The 15241-nt window shown below is 35.0% G+C and overlaps 1 protein-coding gene across 5 annotated transcripts in view; it reads right to left on the bottom strand.

Moving 5' to 3' along the window:
- The window catches only part of LOC134533028 (uncharacterized), a 56106-nt gene extending 53438 nt beyond the window's left edge, over positions 1–2668 (bottom strand). For 3 of the 5 annotated variants that reach the window (XR_010075234.1, XR_010075235.1, XM_063370175.1), the window contains exon 1: positions 2467–2622. The gene's annotated coding sequence lies outside the window, so the exon portion shown is untranslated. The other 2 variants (XM_063370176.1, XM_063370177.1) reach the window with 2 other exon arrangements.
- Positions 2669–15241: the final 12573 nt, after the last annotated feature.

Genomic DNA, 15241 nt, shown 5'->3' with positions numbered 1-15241 from the left:
AAAACAGCAAGCATTAAGTACGTACCACAAGATCAATTTATACAGGATCATGTCCTCGGGATCAAAAGATTAACTTGGATAAGTGATACGTAACTTTTGCCATTAAGTTATGGTTGTATAATATTAGTTATTATTTTGCAAAAAAAAATAAATAAATAAATAAAAAAAAGCTAATATGAAAATATTATATTTCAGTTCCTCTCCTGTAAAGTGTAATCATGATATTTCAATTTCAAGTATTTTACCTTTTAAAAAGTTGGTTAGGTTAGATATACCGGATGTATCAAAATTCATGTTACAACGCTTGAGGGTAGAAAGCTCTTATTATTTGCAACCATTTTTGCCAATAAACATGTTGCCGGAAACGCGTAGTTAAGCCCCTGTAGCCCCAGAAAGAGTCAGCGTAGGCAACCCGTTGGGCTTTATGCGAGACAGACGATGCTGTGGTGAATTACGTGTTGACGACGCCGGGCAGCGCTCGAGAGGACTGTACAATGTCGAATGCTGACCCCCGCCCCTTTTTACTTCCGTTGGTGGCGCCCTCACCTCTTTTCTTCCGTTCGTGCCGTGCCATAGCACTGCACAGCGTGACATCGCAGTGTCGCAGTGTGTTTTGATATCACTGGTGGTCTTTTGTTGACTGTTCTGTCGTACAAGCAAACTCGTGGTGTCATTTCTTTCGCTGTGGTTCTGAAAAGGGCGACGTTTTAGTGGAGCTCAATGGAGTACACGTTTAGTGAGTACACGGACATGCTGCTTGTTTACAGGGAAGCTAGACAAAATGGACGAGCCGCCCGTCGTCTGTACGAAGAACGATATCCGGGTCGTAGGATTCCAGCTTACACCATGTTTGCAAGACTTACTCAGCGAATGCGTGATACTGGTACATGTGCCGTCATAAGACCAAATGCTGGGCTTCACGCAGGGTTCGTACTCCCAGTTTTGAAGAAGATGTACTTCAGAGATTTGAGGAGAGTCCGGATACAAGCAAAAGGGCAGAAGGTTCCGATATGGACGCTGACAAAATGGCTGTTTGGCGAGTTCTTCATGAGCAACTCTTGTACCCGTACCACCTTCAAAAAGTGCAACACATGGGTCCGGCGGACTATCCTCTTTGCATGACCTTTTCTCGTTGGTACATTCGAAGAGTATTGAGTAACCCCGAGTTAGAGGTTTTATTCATCGATGAAGCCAAGTTCACTCAAGACGCTATTCTTAATTCGCACAACAGTCATGTTTGGAATGATGTCAATCCGCATGCAACGTGTGTTACAGATCGCCAGGAACGTTTTTCAGTTAATGTGTGGGCCGGTATTGTTGACGGCGTACTCATCTGGCCTTTTTTTCTTCTGCCACGACTGGATACCTCCTACGGCGCTGGATACCTCCACTTCCTTCAGAACAAACTACCAGGTCTTCTTGAAGAGGTTCCATTGCATGTCCGACGTGTGATGTGGTACCAACATGACGGGGCACCACCTAATTTTTCCCTGCAAGTGCGAGAGTATTTAAAGCAAACATTTCCAAACCAATGGATTGGACGAGCGGATCCTGTCGCATGGCCGCCAAGGTCACCGGATCTAACCCCGTTAGATTTCTTTCTGTGGGGTTACGTAAAAGGGCTTATTTTATCTACGCTACGCCAGTAGAAACGGTAGAAGAGCTTACACAGCCAATCATTGAAGCGTTCAAAATCATAAGGTCGACTCCACACATGCTCCAGCGTATCCGTGAAAACATGATTCGCCGTTGCCACCTCTGTGTCCCTTAAGGTGGGTGTGTTTTTGAGCCGTTGCTTTAGGCTGTCACGTTGTTAAAACGTATGCAACAATTTCAATGTTGTGAAACAAAGCCGAAGCTGTGATTGATTTCAGAGTGAAATTAAAATCTGTGCCACGATTAAAAAGGTTATTTCTCTACTCAAACGCCCGCACATCCACAACATAACACTCTACAACGGGTTGCCTACGCGTTTCCGGCAACATGTTTATTGGCAAAAATGGTTGCAAATAATAAGAGCTTTCTACCCTCAAGCGTTGTAACATGAATTTTGATACATCCTGTATATCAATATTTCTGTAAATTTGTGTAGACTTTGTTTAGATTAGGTTAGCTACATTCAAATGACTTTACAGCCATTGGTATGAAAGTTTGGTTAGGAAAGGCTAGCGACACTTAAAGTAATAAACGAAGGTTTTTTTTTAGGAAAATCAAGGAACATTTAGATTAAAAATACCGTTCTTGGAAAAATATTTTGCGGAAATGACGCACTTAGGCAAAATTACATTAGATTTACTTAACCAGCACTATTTAATATATATATATATATATATATATATATATATATATATATATATATTATTCTACTTACGACGCAATCCAATTAACTTGAGTTTCAGATCACTAATGAAAACGATTTCATATCAACAGATAACAATTCTTTATCTACCGAAGCAAACCACCTACTTGAATTTGATGTCAGGAGATGAAATTAATAATATAATAAATGACCTACGACATATAAACAGCTCTTTATTTATCAAATCACACCAATTTCTCTTTCAATCAAATCCATATTATTAAAAATAAAAAAATAAACATGTCAAGTAAATAGTTTTGGTAAACGACCTTGGTCAAGTTCCATATGTATATGACCAACACCAACAAAATACATACTGTAGGATTCCATGATGGTTTTACACTAAAAACCTCTAATTAAAAACATAAACCCAAGATAATAGACACACTTTTTTTAATTAAAAAAATCAGAAATGAATAAAAATAACTTAAATATGTAAAAAAAACGTTCAAAAAATTGTTTAACCGGAAAATAATTTTGTTTTAAATAAACGTACTTTAAATATACTAAATATTAACCTCACAAAAACAATAAGTATTTATTAATTCATAGGGATAAAAAAGAGGATTTTCCGAAATTAAAAATAATTCGAGCGTTAACTAATTGTTTTATTTACAATAGGTAAAAATCCATAATTTTTAGCTAGGCCGTAAGATCTTATGTATATACTTTTACCAACAAAAAAGTGCGCCGAATGACTGAAGTAGCTGACGCAAAATGTGCTTGATATGAATAATTTTTTCTTCATTCTCAATCAAAAAAAAATGTTTTACAATAAGCATACAAAAGTGAAGTTCTACTCAGCAATAAACAAGAAAAATTTAAGTTTAAAAAAAGTACCTACTTAAAACAAAAATACTAACTAAACATGGACAACTGCAGCACGATTTTTATTATAAATTTTAATTCATAGGGATCAAACTAAGGATTGTCCACACATAACTTATTGTTCCAGGGTTAGCCCAAGGCTTTCTTTACAATTTGTACCATCCACAATTTTAAGCTGGGCCGTGAGATCTTCTCTATATACTTTTACCAACAAAAAAGTGCACCGAATGACTGAAGTAGCCTGCGCAAAATATGCATGAATTTAATAATTTTTTTCCTTCATTGTCAGTCAAGAAATTTTTTTTTTTACGATAAGCATACAAATGTGAATGTTCTACTCAGCAATAAACCAGAAAATATATAAGTTTGAAAAATAAGTACTTAAAAAAAACACTACCTAAACATTAACACTGCAGCCAGATTTTTATTATAAATTTTAATTCTTGGGATCAAACTAAGGATTGTCCACACATTACTTATTATTCCAGCGTTAGCCCAAGGCTTTCTTTACAATATGTACCATACACAATTTTAAGCTGGGCCGTGAGATAATCTGTATATACTTTTACCAACAAAAAAGGGCGCCGAATGACTAAAATAGCCTGCGCGAAATGTGCTTGAATATTATAATTTTTTCCGTCATGCTCAAGAGAAAAAAAAAATTATTTACATTAAGGATACAAAAATTAATGTTCTACTCAGCAATAAACCAGAAAATATTTAAGTTTGAAAAATAAGTACTTAAAAAAACACTAACTAAACATTAACCACTAAAGCCAGATTTTTATTATAAATTTTAATTCATAGGGATCAAACTAAGGATTTTCCGAACATAACACATGATTCCAATGTTAGCTAAAGGTATCATTTACAATTTTTACCATCCACAATTTTAAGCTGGGCCGTGAGATCTTCTGTATATAATTTTACCAACAAAAAAGTGTGCCGAATGACTGTAGTAGCCTGCGCGAAATGGGCTTGAATAAAATAATTTTTTTCTTCATTCTCAATCGAGAAAGAAATGGTTTACAATAAGTATACAAAATTGAAAGTTCTACTCGGCAATTAACCAGAAAATATTTAAGTTTGTAAAATAATTTCTTCAAAAAACACTAGCTAAACATGGACCACTGCAGTCAGATTTTTATTATAAATTTTAATTCATAGGGATCAAACTAAGGATTGTCCGAACATAACATATGATTCCAATGTTATCCCAAGGCTTTCTTCACAATTTGTACCATCCATAATTTTAAGCTGGGCCGTGATATCTTCTGTATATACTTTTACCAACCAAAAAGTGTGTCGAATGACTGAAGTTGCCTGCGCAAAATATGCTTGAATTTGATAATATTTTTTCTTCATCGTCAGTCAAGAAAAAAATTTATTTACATTAAAAATACAAAAGTGAATGTTCTACTCAGCATTAAACCAGAAAATATTTAAGTTTGAAAAATAAGTACTTAAAAAAATACTAACTAATCATGGCCCATTGCAGCCAGATTTTTATTATAAATTTTAATTCATAGGGATAAAACTAAGGATAGTCCACAATAACTTATTATTACAGCGTTAACCCAAGATTTGTTTTACAATATGTACCATCTACAATTTTAAGTTTGGCCGTGAGATCTTCTGTATATTCTTTTACCAACAATAATGTGCGCCGAATGACTGTAGTAGCCTGCGCAAAATATGCTTGAATTTAGAAATTTTTTTTCTTCATTGTCAGTCAAGAAAAAATGTATTTACATTAAGCATACAAAAGTGAAGGTTCTACTCAGCAATAAACAAGAAAATATTTAAGTTTGAAAAATAAGTACTTAAAAAAATACTAACTAAACATTAACCACTGCAGTCAGATTTGTATTATAAATTTTATTTTATAGGGATCAAACTAAGGATTGTCCACACATTATTTATTATTCCAGCATTAGAGCAAGGCTTTCTTTACCATATGTACCATTCACAATTTTAAACTGGGCCGTGAGATCTTCTGTATATACTTTTACCAACAAAAATGTGCGCCGAATGACTGAAGTAGCCTGCGCAAAATATGCTGGAATTTAGAAATTTTTTTTCTTCATTGTCAGTCAAGAAAAAAATTTATTTACATAAAGCATACAAAAGTGAATGTTCTACTCAGCAATAAACCAGAGAATATTTAAGTTTGAAAAATAATTACTTAAAAAAAAACTAAGTAAACATAATCACAGCAGTCAGATTTTTATTATATATTTTATTTCATAGGGATCAAACTAAGGATTGTCCACACATTACTTATTATTCCAGCATTAGCGCATGGCTTTCTTTACCATATGTACCATCTACAATTTTAAGCTGGACCGTGAGATCTTCTGTATATAATTTTACCAACAAAAATGTGCGCCGAATGACTGAAGTAGCCTGCGCAAAATATGCTTGAATTTAATAATTTTTTTTCTTCATTGTCAGTCAAGAATAAAATTTATTTACATTAAGCATACAAAAGTGAATGTACTACTCAGCAATAAACCAGAGAATATTTAAGTTTGAAAAATAATTACTTAAAAAAAAAACTAAGTAAACATAACCACAGCAGTCAGATTTTTATTATATATTTTATTTCATAGGGATCAAACTAAGGATTGTCCACACATTACTTATTATTACAGCGTTAGCGCAAGGCTTTCTTTCCAATTTTTACCATCCACAATTTTAAGCTGGGCCGTGAGATCTTCTGTATATACTTTTACCAACTAAAAGGTGCGCCGAATGAATGAAGTTGCCTGCGCATAAATGCTTGAATTGAATAATTGTTTTTCTTCATTGCCAGCAAAGAAAAAAAATATTTACATTAAGCATACAAAAGTGAATGTTCTTCTCAGCAATAAACCAGAAAATATTTAAGTTTGAAAAATAATTCATTTGAATAAAACTAACAAAAACATTAACCACTGCAGTCAGATTTTTATTATAAATTTTATTTTATAGGGATCAAACTAAGGATTGTCCACACATTACTTATTATTCCAGCGTTAACGCAAGGATTTCTTTCCAATTTGTACCATCCTCAATTTTAAGCTGGGCCGTGAGATCTTCTGTATATAATTTTACCAACAAAAAAGTGAGCCGAATGAATGAAGTTGCCTGCGCATTAATGCTTGAATTGAATAATTGTTTTTCTTCATTGTCAGTAAAGAAAAAATTTATTTTACAATAAGCATACAAATTAAAGGTTTACTCAGCAATAAACAAGAAAATATTTAAGTTTGAAAAATAAGTACTTAAAAAACCACTAACTATACATAGCCCACTGCAGCCAGATTTTTATTATAAATTTTAATTCATAGGGATCAAACTTAGGATTGTCCACACATTACTTATTATTCCAACGTTAGTGCAAGGCTTTCTTTACCATATGTACCATCCACAATTTTAAGCTGGGCCGTGAGATCTTCTGTATATACTTTTACCAACAAAAATGTGCGCCGAATGACTGAAGTAGCCTGCGCAAAATATGCTTGAATTTAATATTTTTTTTCTTCATTGTCAGTAAAGAAAAAAATTTATTTACATTAAGCATACAAAAGTGAAGGTTCTACTCAGCAATAAACAAAAAATATTTAAGTTTGAAAAATAAGTACTTAAAAAGAAAACTAACTAAACATTAACTACTGTAGTCAGATTTTTATTATAAATTTTATTTCATAGGAATCAAACTAAGGATTGTCCACACATTACTTATTATTCCAGCGTTTGCGCAAGGCTTTCATTACCATATGTACCATCCACAATTTTGAGCTGAGCCGTGAGATCTTCTGTATATACTTTAACCAACAAAAATGTGCGCCGAATGACTGAAGTAGCCTGCGCAAAATATGCTTGAATTTAATATTTTTTTTCTTCATTGTCAGTAAAGAAAAAAATTTATTTACATTAAGCATACAAAAGTGAAGGTTCTACTCAGCAATAAACAAAAAATATTTAAGTTTGAAAAATAAGTACTTAAAAAGATAACTAACTAAACATTAACTACTGTAGTCAGATTTTTATTATAAATTTTATTTCATAGGAATCAAACTAAGGATTGTCCACACATTACTTATTATTCCAGCGTTAGCGCAAGGCTTTCATTACCATATGTACCATCCACAATTTTGAGTTGGGCCGTGAGATCTTCTGTATATACTTTTACCAACAAAAAAGTGTGCCGAATGACTGCATTAGCTGACGCGAAAAGTGCTTCAATTGAATAATTTTTTCTTCATTCTCAATCGAGAAAAAAAAATTGTTTTTCAATAAGCATACAAATGTGAAGGTTCTACTCAGTATTAAACCAGAAAATATTTGGATTCAAATATAATTACAAAAAATAAACACTATCTTAACATGGACCACTGCAGCGAAATTTTTATTTTAAATTTTAATTTATATGGAACAAACTAAGTATTTTCCACACATACCTCTTTATTCTATCGCTAGCCCAAGGCTATCTTTACAATTTGTACCATCCTTAATTTTAAGCTAGGCCGTGAGATCTCCTGTATATACTTTTACCAACAATAATGTACGCCGAATGACTGACACGGTCTCAATTTATATTGATATTCCATGTGTCGAAGTGATACGCTCCCAGACGACGATATCTGACTGTAGATTTAAGGCAATATAATATACGTTTAATCACTAGCATCTTTCTTTTCAACAAGCATAAAGTTCTTAATGATTAATTTATCATATATATTATTGAGTGAAAACTATTTTATGCATGGCCTAAAATGTAATTTATGAAATGATTGTAGAAACTTAGCAGTTTCTTATACATTCATGTGTTTGCAATTGAGTGTACAATTTTACTATCTTCACACATATATGTGCTGACATAAAAAATTAAGTTTTGAAAATATAGAAATTTATTTCTTTTGTAGCTGGCTAGTAGTGTAGAGGCTTAAAATTAATCCCTTCCGTATTATTCAAGTACTCCATATGGGCAAATTTTGTACGCGAGGAAACAATTACACTACTGCCCACTTGAATTTGGATACGGTCTTAAATGGAATGGATGACAATGAATCTACAAATCTAACTAAAGAAGCAAATTTACATGTATCAAAAAAATAAATCATAGTTGTGCATACACCTACTGAAATGTAACAAAGGGTATGAAATCACTCGTTGCCTAAATAAGCTAATAAGAGTTAGTTATCACACGCACATTCATACACAGATTCACGTTGTAAGCAGCCCACAAAATAATAATACATTTTTTGCATATTTCATTTCATGTTAGGACGGCACTTGTGATATTTTTTCCGGGGACAAATACATACAATATATATTTAAGGCGAATAGCTAAGTTTTCCGAATGCATTGAAGTCTGGTCCAGAGCCTGATTCTCGTCGCTGCAATATGTTGATAAACATTTGGAAGAATGCACGGGGATTGCTAGCATAGAGTTACTCGTGGCTCGTGTGAAATTACTATGATAACTGTGTAGGTAATTTATATTGTCGACACACAATAAGGTGATCCGGGCTGCATTTCCATAAAGGGAGAACTGTAATTATGCTAATTTGCAATATCTGCTCCTTCCAGGTGAGGACTGTTTTTATCAGAACTTAATGTTTTTCTCAACGCTGTAGAGAAATTAATTTTAACTCATTCAAGCGATAGCCTTTGTTTATCATATAAGCGGAACCAATTCATATAGCCTGGGGTTTCTCTGTTTACAGCATAAGTTTTTTTTTTTCATGTGTTCGTTTAGAAATGGAAGCAAGACTTTAACATTACTAATTGAGTAATCAATATGAATTGATTAAGTATTAAAATATGCATGTACATCAGCTTTATTGTAGTATTGGAATTAATATAAATCATTAATTAATAAAGAAAATAACAGTTTGACAAGATTCGAACCCTAATGGATACGAGCTATTATTGGTAGCCATCTATGTGGTTAAGTGTTGTTTAATGTGTAAGAAAAGACGCATCGCCGAAAATTCGCCACCAACAAAGTCGACAAACAAAATAAAATACATCGCCATCAAAGACTTTACTTTGGTAAGGACCTCTCTGATAGAATTTCCATCAAATACTAACTAATGATGGCCCGTTATCGGTTATCGTAATCATCGGCAATTTTTCAGATATGGCCTATTGGTAAAATAAACCTTATCGTTTAAACATTTCTTTACAAACTGGCCTGCTTTTGACATGGCGTCACGTCAGGCTGCTACAAGGACAAAAGCAGCAGAAAAACTGTTCTTTCGTAAATGGGAGAAAGATTTGGGAAGTAAGTTTATGGTGCTCAATATTTTTAACTGGCCGTTCTTAATTTACAGTGATTTTACGGCAAGAGCCTCTTTGCTCCTAGAGCAATAAATCTAACCCGCCCGTCGCTGCCAGGAAGTAGCGGGTTTGCTTGTCCCTTCCCCGCCCCCTGCTGACAAACCTTCCATCAACACTGCTGCGACCTTCCCCGCATGTTTTATTACCCGAATGGTAGAGTGACAAAAACACAAGCGACCGAAATCGTTCCTTGTACACCGGCCGCCTAGTCGCGCGCGTGCACGCGGAGTGCAAAAACACAGTCCTTGCAGTTCATACTATTAAGTTTAAGTATAATCGTAGTTTAAAGTGACTCATACAATGCCCAACACCGACGCAGCCATCTAAAAATACTGTCGTGCTTTGGCCCAGCGGGGCTCTAATTATGGTCTGATTTTTTTCCCTTTTTGGGGTCCCGAGACCCTAATTGGCGAAGCGCCCAAGAATAATCTCCTACACATTTACAATTCTTACTGATATTTCTAGTTTAAGTATGTGTGCTGGCTGGCAGCATGGCGGGAAACGGCGCAAACCGCCCCCTAAAAATCAGTGCCATCCAAAATAAATGCGGACCGAAGAGTCCAAGCTCCTCACCTTTGCTTAGTAGAGCTTTTCTACTCTGTCCAACTCTTCTTCCAGAACCATCCTTCTGTTCCCGTAACCAACCTGCGCCTCAAAGCAATAGTACTGTGTGTATGTATGTATGTATGTATGTATGTATGTATGTATGTATGTATGTATGTATGTATGTATATATATACACACGCGCACACACACACACACACACACACACAAACAAATCGTTTTGTAGTATTTTAGTGGGAAAAAAATGTAAACACAAATGTAATACCTGACACCACCACGCGTACAGATATCGCAACTTGACCTATCAATTATGTGTATACTATAAACATAAATGTGTTGAGTACAGTGGCGTAGCCAGGATTTGTGTTTGGGGGGGGGGGGTTGAGAAGCATGGTCCCCCCCCCCCCTATTAAAACGAGGGAGTCCGGGGGTCCACCCACCCCCGGAAAAAAATTTGGATTTTAAGGTGTAAAATAGTGCTATTTTAGCAGTTTTCGGTACTTAACTTAAAATATTGAAATGGTAAAAATATTATTAATTTTTTAATAAAAAAAATTTTTAGTGATGAAGTAAGAAATTAATTAAAGATATTTTTTATCAATTTAAGTGTCTTGTTTACGTCTACTCAAAATCATAAATCATGCTCGAAGCTCCACAATACAAAAAAAAAGTGAATAAAAAAATTGGTTGTCTGTAATGTCGGTTTACGGACGATAAATTAACGTGAAAACGTCATAACATAAAAAAAATTAAATGATTGCATACTTTTATGAATAAAATTGAATCATTTTTATTGAATTATCACTATTTTGTATGGATACAAAGAAGGAGTGAAATGAAATCTACAATTTAATTGATAAATTTACTTTTATTTGCACTCATTAATTCAAATATGTTTATTACTTTAACGAAGAGATTATTTTAACTATTTTTATACATATTTGCTATTTAACTTCTTCCAATCTGTGTTATTCTGTTAATGATAGGACGATGATAGGAAAAGTAGGAAACGAATGAGTGTGTTTCAAGTTAAATGTGCCTCGAAAAAGTCAAATCGATGGTTGTTCCAATCGAGTGGAAGAGAAATAGATGCGGCGCAAGCGTACAATGAGCGTAACGGTACACAGTGTAACGGGACACTTTCGTGCGTGCAGCCGGCGTTCATCGATTTATTAGACGTTGTCACGTCAAAAGGATTGGGTTTCGGCAGAACTGATCTATTCCTGGAAACAATTAGCTTTAGCTTGAAGAGTTACATGACACCATGTCGTTGTCTCAATTCTATACACACACAGCGATCCTTACACTTTTGGAAGCCCAGTCAACACCTGCTTATAATTACCGCGCTGGTTAAATACAGTAGGTGTAAGATATTTGAAAGCTTGGGACCCGTCACGGCGTCACAACCTTATAGCTTCTCCTCTAGACAGGGGCAGGGGAAGGGAAGGAGAATCGGTAGGGCTCGCTTACTCTTCCCCTCCAGTGCAGTAGCCGGTGATAGCAGTAAGACACCCAGGCTTTTAGCTAACCTGCTTTCAGTTAAGAAAAAAATATTTGGGGCTAAGGGGGGGGGGGGGGTTAGAACCCCTTAACCCCCCCCCCCCTGGCTACGCCCCTAGTTGAATACAAACTTAAATCTGTCTTAAATAATAGCAAGATAGAAAAACTCAAATAATTTTTATGGCATTTATTTTTTTTTGTTAATGACCAAAAAAATTTAAATTTGTGTTTAGTCATAATATTAACAGGAATAAGGTTTTTTTGTATCTTAATGCGATTTGATGAACAATATTTTTAGTATATCTCTGAGGAACGAACAAACCTGATGGTTGCCAACCCTTGAACACGCAACATTTCCAAATTCGCCACTATTTCTCGCTCGTCCATCTGCTCGATGTGGTTGTATTGGCAGCGTGTGTTTATTTGTTCCTCCTCATCGCCCTGAAGTAGATTTGCGAAACCTTTGGATGGCCATCAGGCATTGAGAACAAATAACCAATTTTTTGATACACTTAGTCCTTAATATTAAATGTCGATTCAAAATTACGACCATCCTCATTCTGAACGATTTATGTTGCTCTAAATGATGTCATATGGAAGCAAGAATTGAATTAACAAATTTTACGCGAAAACAATTTTCATTGAGATGTGGCTCCAGCCAATAAAGTTATCGATGGTTCTGGTGATGAATGGTGGTGCGCAGCAACGACTGGCCGATTCACCTTTGTATTTAAATGCATTACAGTGTTGGCATTATTTTTCTATATTGTCGATGACAATTAGGGCATGTGACGAATAGCCTATTTCCGGCACATATTCGAACGCAAGGCGGTGAAGTGGCTCAGATCAGTTGCTTAATAAACACACAACATATAAATATAAGGTTCTTATATTTGAATTTTTTGGATGTTATAATTTGTTGAGCTAACTCAAATGTTTATTTTCGATGCGCTGTTTAACACTCCGTAAATTTTATAGAATCATCGACACAAATAAGCACTGAAAATAAAAGGTTGCATGTTTGATTGATTGTCATTAAATGCACAATTGTATAAAATTTAAATTCTTGGAATATCATGTAAGATATTCTCTTAAAAACATACATTGTGCAAATGTGTAAGGTTCCGCTTTAAAGTACACTTCATGTATGATTTAAAATGTAATTTTAATGTGTTTCGTCCATGAATAATACACTCAATATGCACGCAATTGTGATACATGGAACATGGAAACAAAGAGAACAGAAATTGAAATGTCTAAACAACGCCAAGCTACGACGCAAGTGACAGAAAAAAAACTATGTATAATACTTTACAGAAGTTTTTACGATCAATTATTCTTTATATTATCATATTTTGTAGTTAAGAAATATTGGGTGGTGGTGGAGATGTGAAATTTTGGTTCTCATATGCAAAAAATAAAGAAGTAAGTATAAAAATTCCGAAAATAAAGAGTTTTCTTTCTGGAACTCGATCACAGCGTTACCTACCGGGTCCAATCGTGAATCCAAACCATCCAGAGACCCACTTAAACACACGCAAAAAATTTCATCGAAATCTGTCCAGCCATTTAGGAGGAGTTTATTCACATACACACAGCCGGAAATATATAAATGTATATATAAAAAGAATAGTAAACTAATCTATGTAAACTGAATTTAATTAAATAAGCGCAATAATAAAAAAACACTATACAAAAAAAAGTAACGTTTACTTTTTTTGAAAAATACTGGGTCAGAGTTGTTTGTTTCAACACATTTTCTGACTGATGCATCATGCAAATTGTCCAGTTCACATAAGCTTTCTCTCACACTATCTGGAACACAAATACAAGCAGATTATTGGTAAAAAAATACACTTGTAACAGCGTGTGGCGTGCGGCAAAGGTTTCGCAGGTTTGCGCAGTTCTAATTGCACTAGAACCCCGATTAGCGAACCCCGCATTTTACGTAACATCGATTTTACGGATTTAATCTCAGGAACAGTCGAAAAATTGGAAATTTTCACACCAAAATATAAGTAATTAGAAACAATTTGAAGAAAAAAAAATCACAAAGAAGGGCTTATTCAACGCACAGCAAATATGTTCTGTGGGCTTTAATACTCGTAATTATATTCCTATAAGAAGACAAAAATAATCGGACATTCCATTTCCGCAGTTCATATGGATGTATTAATATCATGGTAACACATTAAACAAACAAGTCCTCGCTTACAGTTAAAAAATTCAAGGTCGTAGGTTTGCAGGATTAATACTAAAGTGTTTTAGAAGCTGAAGGTATGCAGAAATATTTACGTCCTCGGTTACAGCGGCTGTAGGCAAACTGTGTGTTCAGAGAAGTGTGTAACCAGGTCCTCGAATTGTGTCTACTAGCGTATAAACGGACACTCGGTGTATTAATAATTTCGACTACAGTACTTCCTACCGGTAAAACGCTGAACTATGAATTTGTCGCTCTACGGTGTAACCGAGGACTCGGCCAGATTTCGTTGAAAATTTGCAAGAAGGCATTAAAGGACAGGATATACGAGAAAATAAGGTTTTTTCAATCCGAGGACCTGGGTCAGGTCTGGTCCTCGGAAGCCCGGTGAGAAATCACGCGCAAGTCCTCACATCATGCCTTATGCCAACTCAGACATGCTTCAAACTTCTAACACTCCTATATTTGTGTCGGAGGTTAAAATATTATTTACAAACCTTTTAAAAAATCTATTTATTCTCTGCGCATTTAAGAATGATTTTACTAATTTTCTTCTAACCTAATATGTAATTAACTCGTATGTAGCTTGGTGTTACTCACAAAAATTGGAATAACAAATGCATTGATTTTTTATGCATTTAAACACGCGGAATGCCAAATATTAATATCATGTTCCAAGAAATAAAAAAAAAGTTGAAGAGTTACACTATCCACCTACCGGCTACATTATCAGACCTTCGTCTCCAATTTTTATGGGCATTTTTGAATAATAATAATGTGTGTAATACCGTTTCTAGATTACTGCGATGTATTTATGGAGAATCTACGTACGTTAAAAAAATGCATTTATGGAAAGCATTTTGATGGACTGCTGTAAGTCGCTGTCATGTAGGACCTAACTGCATATTTTCGGTGATACGTACAAGATCTGCAGAAGTAAATTGGTTATTTAGCACAGTTGACTCTATAACTGTGCAAAAATTCAGCATTGACAAATTTTCCACAAGTTGAAACCTTTGTTTCCCGTGCAGGTGTTGGCTCTCTATCTCTCTTGAAGGGCAGTCTGAGGATGGGGAAAAAAAAAAAAACCTACCCAGAAAGGACTGTTGTGGTACTATAGGGGACAGCTTACCCGGCGCGCAGGGTGGAAGACTTGTTTTTGAATGGCCTTTCCACTTGGACACAGCGGTAGTCTTTTAGACTGTCTATTTATGTTCGTTCCTTCCATGAGGTGTGCCACGCGCAAATAACGGTACAGTAGTGACGTCAGACGAGCTCGGCAACACCCGGTGAGCTAGTAGTCCAGGAAACGAAGACCAGACGAGACACGGACCTGTCGAAAATTTTTCCAAAGCTGAATTTTCGCAGAGTGGTAGAGTCAACTATCCTTACTAATAATATAAATGCAAAAGTAACTCTGCCTGTTTGTTTTTTTGTTACCTTTTCCAGGCTAAACGGCT

The sequence above is a fragment of the Bacillus rossius genome, chromosome 6, assembly GCF_032445375.1.
Source record: "Bacillus rossius redtenbacheri isolate Brsri chromosome 6, Brsri_v3, whole genome shotgun sequence".
Classification (NCBI taxonomy): Eukaryota; Metazoa; Arthropoda; class Insecta; order Phasmatodea; family Bacillidae; genus Bacillus; species Bacillus rossius.
This window is presented reverse-complemented; position numbering and strand designations above follow the sequence as displayed.